At 41.6% G+C, this 13,153-nt stretch overlaps 1 long non-coding RNA gene across 1 annotated transcript; it reads right to left on the minus strand.

The window, feature by feature from the left end:
* Positions 1–9,742: 9,742 nt before the first annotated feature.
* On the minus strand, positions 9,743–12,477 carry LOC310713668. The gene is made up of 3 exons (XR_014529394.1): positions 12,315–12,477; positions 10,917–11,013; positions 9,743–10,100 (listed from the first exon to the last, which is right to left on the minus strand). It is a non-coding gene; the product is annotated as an uncharacterized lncRNA (long non-coding RNA).
* Positions 12,478–13,153: the final 676 nt, after the last annotated feature.

Below are 13,153 nucleotides of genomic sequence, written 5' to 3' on the forward strand. Positions count from 1 at the left end.
TTCTTGAAGGAGTTAATGCTTCAGCTCTCCTTGTACATAATCTATGGTTATGGGTCTCTCGTAAGAAAGCTCTGCTGTATAGATGATGGAAGCAAGGCAGAAAAGAAAGTGATCCTCTTCTCCAGCCCGTTTGCACCAGCTCATTTTCCTGCAATCTGTCACTGAAAATGGTGCGATGAGTAGGCATGTGCAAAATCCTCCCTATTATCTTACAGAATCATAGAATTGTAGAGTTGGAAGGGACCCAAGGGTCATCTAGTTCAACCCCTTGCAATGCAGGAATCTTAACTAAAGCATCCTTGGCAGATGGCTATTCCAACTTCTGCCTAAAAACCTCAAACGAAGGAGAGCCTGTTTCACAGTCAAACAGCTCTTACTGTCAGAAAGTTATTCCTGATGTCTAGTCAGAATCTCCTTTCTTTCAACTTGAATCCATTGATCCAAGCCCTACCCTCTGGAACAGGCGAAAACAAGCTTGCTCCATCTTCCATGTGACAGCCCTTTAGATAGTTGAAGATGGCTATCATATCTCCTCTCAGTCTCCTCTTTTCCAGGCTAAATATAGCCAGCTCCCTCAACCATTCCTAATATGGCTTGGTTTCCAGACCGTTTATCATCTTGCCGCCCCCTCCCCCTATGCACACAGCATTCCTCATTGCAGCTTGTCAATATCCAATATGCGGGTTTCACTTTGGAGAATGAAAAGCTCAGATATTCACTTTTATCCCTGGAAATGCAGTGACAACAGCCCTTATGCCTTATTTGTGATTTATTCCCCACTGCTTCTGATTATCTTGCCATTTCCTTTACTTCCTGAATTTTAAACATACTTTGAATCTACTCTAATTCTCCTTCTGCTACAGCTAAACAACCCACACTTATCTAGTCTCTGGGTAGGATGAATTAGGGTGCAGGAAATCAAATATTCTAGTTCAAATAATTCCAAGGATGTAATGACCCATTTGCATTTTAATACAGATTTCGACTATCACACCTGAGACTTCCAGTAAGGCAGGGATTAAAATTTTAAAGTAATTAAGAATTGATCACCCTGTGCATTTGTTTGCTCTATTAAATAAAGTTGCTTACTTTTGTCAGCAAGAGTGAGGCTGACCCCAACTTGTCCTAAGTTATATTGTGGTTGTAGTTGTAGTAAGCATTCAGAAAGGGAGCATTTATTGTTCTATTATCCACTAGGTTTGGTTTCTGAGACAGATATTCTAATTGCAATGGTATGGACAGTTACCACTAACCAATCTTCTTCCTGATGTCTGCAAGCACCTAGAAATCTTATACTGGGTCCAATTATTTGTCCATTTATTCCCACACTCTAACTGGCTCTCCACAGTATGAGAAAGAGATTTGCTTTCCCCCACATCTCTTTTTTTAACTGAAGAACTGAACCTGGGACTTTCCACATAAAACACATATGCTCTGTCACTGAGCTGTGGTTTCCTGCACTGCTGCCCACAGGCTGGCATTTCAGAATAGGGGTGAGCATCCAAATGTATATGCCTGGAGTAGACAATGTAGTGTCATCCAGATGTTTTAGAGTGTGGCTGCTTTGTTGTTATCCCCCATCCATCCATCCATTAAAAAAGTCCAGTTTATATCAGATAAACAGATGGTTGAATGAAAATAAAAAAATTCCTTCCTGTAGCACCTTAAAGACCAACTAAGTTAGTTCTTGGTATAAGCTTTCGTGTGCATGCACACTTCTTCAGATACACATGCATGCACACGAAAGCTTATACCAAGAACTAACTTAGTTGGTCTTTAAGGTGCTACAGGAAGGAATTTTTTTATTTTGACTATGGCAGACCAACACGGCTACCCATCTGTAGATGGTTGAATGGGAAGGCTTGGATTCCAGTCTGTGAGTGCTCTCATCAAGGAGCAGCAACTGGCACTGCACAGGATCAAAATCTCAGTTGGTAAGCAGGAAGATTTGATCCTGTGCAGTGCTGCTTCAGGGGGTGGAAACAACGAGAGGCCTGGTGGGAAACTAATCCACCTATCTCCCACCTTCTCCCAGAAGAATGCAGCCTCCTGGTAGGTCCCTTGTTTTCACTGTTTCTCCTTTTCCCCACCCAGCCTGTATCTCTTTCCTACATCCTCTCCTCCTGACAGCTTTGGATTGCTCTGGGCTGCACAACCCAACCTGTGGTGATCTGGGACTATCTCAACCGGACTTGACCAATGCCCCGATTCCCCCAATCGGTCCAATTTGGTTTGGGGATTGGCTGAATACAGTGTGGTGCTCTACAAACAATACACAACATTAAACAAATGTAAAAATGGCACACCTCTCTCTCTCTCTCTCTCTCATCCCATATAGTGTTCAGATAGGACCAGGACTTCAACATGTGAGGAGGGCAGTTTAATCCATCTACTGTACATCACAGTCCACACATCCACCCACAGGGATTTTAGCTGTAGGACAAAAGGGTTAATTTCTGTGAGACTGCTGAATGAGGAAAGGTTATCCCCCCTTCCCTGACTCACCTGAGTCCTGATCCTTTTCATCCCCATCCTAGCTTCTCTTGAAATAACAAATACTGTGCCCATTAAATGTTTACACGCTTACAATGTTGTGTGTAGTTGTCCTCAAAGAAACAAGAGAGGCACTTGGTCAAGGAAACAATATTTGGTTTATATCTGGACCATTCGTCAGTAAACCTTATCTAAGTACAAGTGAAAATAAGAGACCAGAAGAATTGTCTTGCTGGATCCTACCAAGGTTGTCTGAGTCCATTATCCTGTCTTCGGCAGGAGTTTCTGTCAGCCAGATGCCACTGCTCATCAACAAGGCTTGAAAGCCATAGTTCCTTGCTGTTCTAGCATAATACAATCGTACGTAAGTCCCACTGCACTGAATTGGGGGGGGGGGATTAAATACATTCATTGAGAAAAAGAGGACAATTCATTTCAGTGTCATTACCATAGCCTTGATAGCTCAACATGTTACAACATTTAAATAAAAGTCGCATTTATATGGGCAGTATATATCTCAACCGAACCTCAATGGTATACTTTGGAATCTCATTTGACTATCATTAATGAGCACCAAGTGAGATATCTATTGCCTCTTCATATGGAGTCTTTATTTAAATATCATCACTGATATATACCTGGAAAACAGCTAAGGCTTTGCCTAACCAGGGATCCCCAACCAAGTGACCATGTATTATGGACTACCACTTTCAATGAGGAAATCATTTTCATCTAAGTAAGGCATAGGATTGTGCTCCTAATTTTCTGTACCCTTTTTCAGTTTCAAATTTTTATTAGATGGAAACTAATACAGTATTCTGTTATGTGGCCATGTTACAGAATTATATAAATAAATTATGCTTGCTGTTCTTTGTGTCTGCAAAAGATGGGGGGGGGAGGAAGGAAGGAACTAAAATTTATGTTTTCTGTTTCTATTGCGTGAGTCAATTTAGAAAGAAATTCAATCTGACCTCTCCTTGGGCAAATGCGATTGACAGAATTTCGGTGGATGTGGTATTAATGCATGCAAATAGCAGATTTAAAATGTAGCTTTTCTCAAGTTACATTTTATTGTATTGATTTCATAGGAGTTACACTGTTATTGTACAAATTTATGGTATTAACCCAAGCAGCATCTGTATGCAGCTACAATATGTGCATGAACCTGATATCTCCACTTCTTTTCTTTTTTCACTATTCCTTCTGTACGTGCCTAGTATTGGTGCTCAGCACCAGTGTCAGCCACTGAGCTTTTCGGGTGCCTTCCAAGGCCTCAAGGCTCTGGCTAGGCTCACTTTTATGCCTGTCCTTATTCTTTTGGTCTGACACACTCACCAAACTGATGACTGGATCTAGCCAGCCTTTTATTTCCTACTATGCCCTCAACCTAGGGTCACTTTGAAGCTTTATGGGAAATTGAAAAGGCTGCCATATCTAGCTGCCCCAAACTACTTGAAGTGCTGTCACCACAGCCAAGAAAACCCACCAAGACCCACTGACCTGGGAGGGACACACCATTCCCTAGAGCCCTCTCAATCTTGTTGTCTGTCCTGTTGGTGGTAGAAGGCATCTCGTTGAGTGCACACTATGAGTTTTAAATTACAATCTTCATCTCCCCCACTAGAAATGGTAGATGGGCAGAGAAAGACACCTCTTTGTGCTGTGACCCTGAAGAGTGAAATCCATCCCTGTTTAGTCTTTTATATTTTTTAAAAAGTTTTCGATTCTCTTGATTAGGGGTGGGAAACATTTTCAGCCTCAGGTTTGCATGCCAGAGACCACAGTGATGGATGGGGCTAGAGGCAAAAATGGATGAAGCAATGGATTTGACTATTACTTTTTGTGCAGTAGGTTGCGTTCAAGCCATGTAAAAGTCAGTGGTTTACACACACACACACACACACACACCTCTTGATGCTCCATCCAAGCAAGCAGGACATTATCACAGTTGAGTAATATATCCCAGCCAAGAAAAAGTACATGAGAAAGGCATGGAGCAGGTGAGGGTATAGCTAGGTGTGGTGTGACCTGGAGAAGCATGATCTGGTGAGATTCCTGAGAACCAGACAGAGTGGGAATGGCCAAATTCATCCCTTAGGTCTGAGGTTCCTCACCCCTGCTCTAATTAATACTAAACACTAATAAACTTTACTATTGATAATAAACATTTTAACACATAAACTTGTTTTAATAAATATTCTGGAAAGGCTTTTTTAAAGATAATATTATCAGGTAACTGCTAAAATATATATATTTTAAAATGCCACTTCTAAAGTATCTTTTTTTGTTACCAGTTGTTCCAGGAATACATTGTGTTTTTGCCGTCCACAGCTGGGATGTGAAGAATGAATGAAAAGTTAGCAATGAAGGTTAGCAATTGATCCATAAGAAGACCAGCCTTTGAGTGATCAGTCCTTTCTGTAGTGTCGATGCAGGTGGCAACTCAAATCTTGACCCAATGCACATTTTTCTAGCAACCTAATCCATGAACCTAATCTGCAGTTCTTGACTTTCAGCCAGTTTAGTGTTGTAATGCTGAATGGTAGATTGATCAGGCTTTCCTCTCTTCCATCTTAAAAATATATATATGTAGAGTTAAGTTTTTTCATTCATCAAGATATGTTCATTTGCTCAAGCATCTTAAGACTGAATAGGCTGTTTCACACATTACCTTTCACATTTATTGCATTTTGCCACATGGTGCTTGCATCCATTCAGTCTCATCTTGCATAATGTAACAATGGGTCATAAAGAGCTTATGTATGCCTGCTCATACATACTTAGGTTTGTTAGCCAGTAAAAGTTTTGTTGCTCTTCCTTATCACACTAGGATGCTTGAACTAAAGGGGGGGGGGGAGGGTAGAGTACGATAAATGTTGGTTGAAGCCACATTGAAGTGCAGACCATTTCTGTCTGAAATTCTAATGTGGGTTTACTGATTTGCTGGCTAGTAGAGGGGCCATGTGTTGCATTTATAAAGAAAACATGACAAATGTGTCATATACCTTCAGTGCTCTTTGTTCCCAAGGAAAGCAAAACCTAGGCACTTCCATTGAGCAGGGAACCATGCAACACTGTTTTGGATCTTATTTTTCAGGGGTAAAGGGGAGCAGGGGGTTTTCTTATGAGGACAGCACTCTCAGGTTCCTATTGATCTAAGCAATCCCTTGTGGCAGCAAAGTCAACAACTGTAATTCTTGTTAATGTTGAATCTATCCTTGGATAGAACACGTGATTTCATTCCTTACATAGGCCCTGTTTCACCACAAGGGGGACATTCCCTTTGGGGCATCCATCATTGGGCCACATGCCACTGATGGAAGGTGCCAGAGGCAAGAATGGGTAGATCAATAAATGTAAATTTTATCTTTGTGTAGGTTCATTTCTAGACACACATACCTGTGTCCTCCATCCAAGATCCATTATCAGAGTTCAAGGCATTCCAGCCAGGCAAAAGCACTCAGAGGGCACACCAGGGCCAGTGAGAGGTATGGCCTGAGGAAAGTTCCAAGGGCCACATAGGAAGGTGTGGAGGGTCTGAGGTTCCCCACTCCTGACACAAAAGAACAGGAGCCAACTTTTCTCTGTAACTTGCCTCTCCATTTTTCAACTTTTCTCTGTGTACAATAAATGTGCACAGCCATTTTCATTTATTATTTCTTTATTTTGCTTCCCTCCAGAAGCACTGTTTCCAAATATACAATAAGCTTCCAGTACATGGAGGTGATTACCACATCTGCATTCTTAATCATGTGCTTGCCAGCATCAGCACAAATCGCTTTCTTATTGTTGAGGAAATCTTTCCTTGCTGAAGAATTCAGAGTCTCAAAGTGCAGCAGCAAAGCTTAGTGGCTGAGGCCTATAATGAATAGGAGTCGGGGATCATATTTCCCTTTTCTGAATTCTGTAAGATAATCTGAAGCTAAGGCTATTGCCAGTTCCCTTCTCACACATTTGTCATGAAAATCTGCTTCTTGAGCTGATGTTGGGGGCAGACTTTTTTCCATAGCTCGGCAAAGTTTTTTCTGAGTCTGATTTAAGCAGCAAAAAATCCTCATTATCCAATAGCAGATATAAATACAAAATACATATACACATGCATGCAGCAGCTTTTGCCAGTGACCTTAAATAGCACATACATTACACTATGTCTATAAAAGTACACTGGCACACATATTTTAGTGCTGGGTGAAAATTGCCTCCTTTCTGTGTGGCAAAATGACAGGGATACTGGATTTCCTCTGCAGGGGAACAGAAATTCTCCAATTTTTCGGGATGGCGGAAAAAGAAATTCTCTTCTGATAAATTTTGGTGCAGTTAATATTGAATGAAATTATATTCATGTGGAATACAGGAAGTAGTGGACTAAGAGAGGATGATCAGAAGGATTAGGGGCCAAGCCCCACTGCTTCCTTCAATCGTTTTTAAACAATAACAACCAATAATTAAATCTGGAATCACAGCTGCAATACTTTATTCATTGCAGAGACGTTGGAGTGCACTTCAGCAAATATTCTCCAGTTTGTCCCAATGAAATTCTCCAACAGTTTGGAGGGAACAAAAAAAAAAAAAAAAAAAAAGACACACACACCCAAAATACTTTTTTGAGAAATTTCAGCCCAACCCGAATTTTTTTTGGTAACACAATATACTTAGGATTCTCAGGGGAAGCACACGTTATACAGAAGATACAGCAAATTTATTCTTTGTTGCTGATGGATCATATGTTACATGTATTACATGTATGAACCACATGTGTGTCCAGCATGGATATGACCCCTACATGTACCTTCTATGAGAAGACTGAAAACTGGAACATAGACTGGTGGGCGTTTAAAAGATTTTCAAATATTTAATCTTTTACCCAATAAATAACTTTTCACTCTAAGAAACTCTCAAAAATGTGTGTTGTTACAAAGAAAAGACAGAGAGTACATGGCTTTATATATGGGCAATCTATCTGGAAGATATTTGTATTTTGAGGAGTTAGTGATCTGACATGGTTATCCTTACTGCCCTCCATTCCTACTTTTTCCCTATCTCTTGTTCAGTTCTTTGATGGCTGAGAACAGCCTTTAATGCCCTAATCTGTGGAAGGAAATGATAGTGCTGGGTGCCTTCACCTTCTCTGATGTTAGACTTTTTTTTGGAGAATGTGAGGCATTGGGAGAGGTGGCTAATGAATAATCTGCACGTAGTCAGTCGAGCAAGCCATGCAGGCTAACAGGCTATCTATCTATAAATCAGATGGTGTTGGGCAGAGTCTGAGAAGCTCGTGCATGGACTGATGGCCACGGGGCTGTGCAAACTGAGGCTACCTGGGGAAGTCACTTCACCACTTCCTGAGGGCTTCCAGATTGAGATGCTTGGTTGGTACAGTATGTATATATTGCTTGGTGTTTACAATAAAACCTTTAATCTTCTCACTCATTTGTGTTTTGTATTACTTCTGAATCTTGTTTAAAAGAACCACCTTGCATTTGTCAAGACACTTTAACAGTAGGTTTTGTTGTTGTTTAGTCCTTTAGTCGTGTCCGACTCTTTGTGACCCCATGGACCAGAGCACGCCAGACACTCCTGTCTTCCACCGCCTCCTGCAGTTTGGTCAAACTCATGCAGGTAGCTTTGAGAACACTATCCAACCATCTAGTCCTCTGTTGTCCCCTTCTCCTTGTGCCCTCCATCTTTCCCAACACCAGGGTCTTTTCCAGGGAGTCTTCTCTTCTCATGAGGTGGCCAAAGTATTGGAGCCTCAGCTTCATGATCTGTCCTTCCAGTGAGCACTCAGGGCTGATTTCCTTAAGAATGGAGAGGTTTGATCTTCTTGCAGTCCATGGGACTCTCAAGAGTCTCCTCCAGCACCATACAAAGTGATAATATGCAGGCAGCACCCAGTCATAATACACTGACACACTCTTAGCCTTAAAGAATAAAGATATCCTAAATTCTCTAAAGGTATGCAAAAGGAAGTAGGTGTAACCAGCAGTCCAGACCAACAGGAAATAATGACAGGAGCAAAGCTTATACCTTTCCAAAAGACAGCCAAGAGGCATGGTCAGGATCAAGATTCTAATCACTGCTTAAGGGGTAAGCTGAGCTCTTATTTCCCCACTATAGCCTTGCATTTTAGTCAGGTCAAGAACACCCTTACCCACTCAGGTCAGAGCTTCATAGCATTGCCAATTTGAAAGTGTGGGGTGGAACAGTGCATTGCCAATTTGCCATTGAAAGTGCTATCACTTAAATTCTTTTGGTTGTGTGTCCTGTATGTCTTGGTGTTCTTTGTGCACATCCTGCAACTCCTGTACATTTGGTTGGGTGTGCATGTACACGAATGTGGGGAGCCAAACCCATTTTTGATGCACCACCATGAAAGAAACCCCCTAAGGGTTGGCAAAGAATAGATGTGGTCCTTGGGCAAAAAAAGTGGGAGTTAGCTATTCCTATGAAAAACATAGTCTCTCATCACTTAAGAAAAAGGAATAATAAAAGATACTAGCTTATCATTTTACATAAAGAAGTGTAAAGGGCAGCATTCAGGTGGCTATAGAAAAATAACAAATTTTGATTAACTTTTCTATGCCCTTAATCCAAACCATTCCACATTTTGTTATTCACATTCAGAATGCTTTCGATTTGCATTTCTCGCAAAGCAGCTTCAAGTACCACATGGCAAACTACTTTAAAAACATATGGAATTTCCAAAAGTTGCAAGCTTATCCAAGAAATGTAAATAAATGAGCCTAAAGTACATTTTTGGATTGTGACATACACCTAATAAATATCTCTTTCCATTTATCTGTATTGTAAAGTGGTTCAAATGTGCTGTTGAATTTTCATTAAGAATGAGTTTTTAATGAAAATAGACTTTTGCAGAGTGCAGTTAGCACCAGATTTATATAATCTGGCTGGCCCATCGTGATTGTAATGGTTCTTTACCTATGTGCTGCTTTCTCAAAGCATGCAAATCTCCCTACATTTTCATTTTTATCTCCTATTGAATTCAGTAATATATCCATTGTATCAATGGCATCTTAAATCTATGTAGCATATGCTTAATCAGCAATGTGACCAAGAAAGATTATGGATGCCATTCCTGCAAGGAAAAGCAATATTTCAAGCATAATAAATAAGTGTTGTCAGAGTCTTGCAATGGTGATTTAGTTTGTACACACGACTTTATTCAAAATGTAGGAGGCGCCTACAAAGAATATATGAAAAAGCACACTCAAGGGTTGGAATTTTTTATTTTTACAGCATAGTCTCCTGACAAATACTAGTCTAGTGCAGTTAAGGAGTGGTTGAGCATTAAGTGAATGTACAGATGCTCACATGTGACTATACCAAAGAAATCCGTTGGAACATTAGATAATCAAATAGGAGCATAAAACCACTTTCATAGTAGCAACTAGAACATAGAGTCATGAAGATTTTCCAGTTACATTCTGTTATAGTTGCATGGGTTTGATGTTCATATTTTGCTTCACTCATCTTCCAGTTCAACTTGCATATTTTCTAAAATTTTACAGTTGGCACAAACTTTGCAGTTGATGGCTCCCTCCACTTGCATCTCTTTATTCACCTTCTGTCCTCTCCTCTACCTGCAGCTGGACAAAGCCTAGCAATGAAGGAAAAGAAAGATGTTAAACAGAAACCATGGCAAGCTGTGCATGTGTAACCTCAGCAAAGCCTTAGAATCAAGATCCAATGAATGACAGGTTACTAGCTCAGTGATGTTACTCCAGAAGCAGGATCAAGTTATTCCGAACCCCAAACTTGGGTAAAAAATTAATCCCATTCATGCAAGGGTGGATTTAGGGCTGTTGGAATGGTGCGCATACACTGGATGCTGAGTCAAGGGGTAAGTGAGGTGCTGGGCTTTGGGGAGGAGGCATGGGGCTCTAACAGGCAGGGCTGTCTTAAGCATATGTGCTGCTGGGATGCAAAGATCCGCTTGGTGCCCCCACCCCACAGTTGCCCAGTCCCTGGTGCACAGGAGGGCAGAGCCAATTGGTCGCCTCAGCATCTCGCTGGCTCAGTCGCCCCCGAACTTGCACAGCAGAAGAGCCCACCACAGTGCTCTGACCGATGGGCTGGCTCTTCCCTGGACTCAACTCTCGGGCCCTGGAATCTCGGCCTGGTGCCCGGGTGCCCTACTACACCCCTAGCGCCTATGGGTAAGACAGCCCTGCTAACAGGGTCCTATAGTCTTCCATCCTCCTTTCCTTACCCTAGTTTGTACTTTCCCAGCTTTGGGAAGGAGGTGGGAGAGTGCTAGGACCCTATGTGAGGACGGGGGGGGGGGGTTGTCTCCAAACTTTGGCCTTGCACAGGGCACCATATTACCCTAGTCTACCACTGTATTCAGGCATTCCCCCTCATGCAGTTAGGATCATATGAGCAGGGAGAATGGGCTATGCTACCGTTCTCTTCTGCTCTGTCATTGTTAGGGCACGTCTGAAGACTTTCAGAACGGAACAAATGTTAGTGCTTCTAATCTTTGGGTTGTGAGATAAAATGCTATAATACAAAGGAGAGACAAAAACAGAGTCATGGTTTGTAAACCAATTAAGAGGGGGGAAGTCATTCGGAGGCATAAAATTGATCATTTCCTGCTGCTTATTTCTATTTGTAAACTTCATATTTTCCTTCGACTTTCTCAATATTGCTATATGGTCCGTTCTGTTAGTAGTTTTGCTGATTCTTGTCGCTTCCTATAAAATTACAGCATCCGAGACAGAAGATGTGATGGAAGAGGCTTAGTCTTAAGAATCAAGCTTGTGGAATGGAAGAGAAAAGAATAGTGATGCTGAGCATTAATAACACATTCTGAAATGAAATCTCTGCACAATAGGAAGAGTGTCAATCCAATAGACAATTTAGAGGGAAGGGCTGTAGCTCAGTGGTAGAGAACATGTTTTGCATGTGAAAGTTTTCATATCTATCCCTGACATCCTGGGACCACACAGGACCTCTACCAGCAGTACTGAGATAGGAGGACCAATGGTATGACTCAGTATAAGGCAGCTTTCTGTATTCCAAAGATAGTTGGTTAATAAAGAAAGGACCAACAAATGGTATTCTGGCATCCTGATCTACTGCTTATCATTAAGAAAGCCTCTTTCACGTTTCTTCACCAGCTGTATGGAGTTGGATCCAAAGATGCCTTGCCAAAAAGAAAGGCACTTCTGCTCAGGTACGTTAGCTCTTCTAAATTCTGCAGCACCTTTCAAAAAATGAAATGGAAGCCTTGCCAAAGGTCAACAGAGTAGCTAGAATACTTATTAGCAGCAAGAAAACAAAAAAGTGTTGTGGTGTGTTTATTGGCTTACCAATTTGTAGACCAATGTCTAGTACAGGTGTATAACCATAGGACTCAATTCCTAGGGGCTGAGGTCCCTTTGACCCACCCAATAAACTTTTTGAGGGGGCCAGGGACCCCAAAAGTTCTCAAATGGTGCGTGTAGACTGTAGAGACACTCCTGCTTATAACAATTTGTGACAAACCAGGTGCAGTGCCAGGACACCCTATTTTGTTTTTACTCAAAATTATAACAAAACATATTATCCAAAAACTTATCATCCTTGTCCCCCCCCCATTTTTCCTCCCTCCCCCTCCCACACAAAACCCACCCACCCCCACCCCACCACCCGACTTCCCTCAGTTCCAGTCTTTGGTTTCTCTGAGACTGCTGTTTTCTGCATGTTATAAAGTTGTATAGATCCTCAAACTATTTAGCTGATTATTATCAATAAAAAGTTTGTGAATGTTTATTCAAAACCTGCCAAGGAGTCCAGTTCGAGGACATCCTATTTTGTACCTCTCTTAAGGCAGCAAAAATAGGGATGTTGTCGAGCATCTGGCAAGGTAATCAGCTGGGTTTAGCTTGGTGAGTCGCAAGTTGTGCACATTTTGGCCACACTCACACCATACGTTAAGGCCACAATGATACTACTCTTAGCAGCCATGGCTTCCCAAAGGAATTCTGGGAGCTGCAGTTTGTTAAGGGTTCCAAGAATTGTCAGGCAGCCCCTAATCCCTTCACAGAGCTACAATTCTCAGAGTGATTTAACAATCAATCCCTCTCCACAGGGAACTGTGGAGATTGTAGCTCTGGGAGTGTATAGTGGTCTCTAAACAACTTTCACTCCCCTGAACAAACTACAGCTCCCAGAATTCTTTGAAGCCATGACTGTTTAAGGTGGTATCATAATGTGTTACATGTATGGTGTGAATGTGGCCCAAGTGGTCTGCTTTATCAGATGCTTGAAGAAGTCTGAGAAAGTGATAATAAGCTGACTAGATATTCCAATCTGCAAGATGAAAACCAAATACAAATCACATTTGTGCTCAAGCATACAGAATACAATTCAGCATGGACTTGGAAAGGGGTTGCCTGAGTCTTACCTACCAAATTTCTAGGGTAGTGCTGGGCCTGTCTGTCATGTTGACCATTGGAAGTTTTCCATTGGGAAACGACAAGATGTAACTCATATCAATATAAAAACCCAATGCTTCTCTCCTTTTCCTCCACCTGTGCTTTCTATTCTTCCTGGACTTGTACTCTTCCTCCTTAGTGTTTCAGGCAGCTTCGAACTCCATCCCACCAGTAGAACTTAAAGCATTCTAGAGCCTGCTCTGCTAGGAAAAGATGGAGGT

This window comes from Podarcis liolepis (genome assembly GCF_965112155.1).
Source record: "Podarcis liolepis genome assembly, chromosome: 8".
NCBI lineage: Eukaryota > Metazoa > Chordata > Lepidosauria > Squamata > Lacertidae > Podarcis > Podarcis liolepis.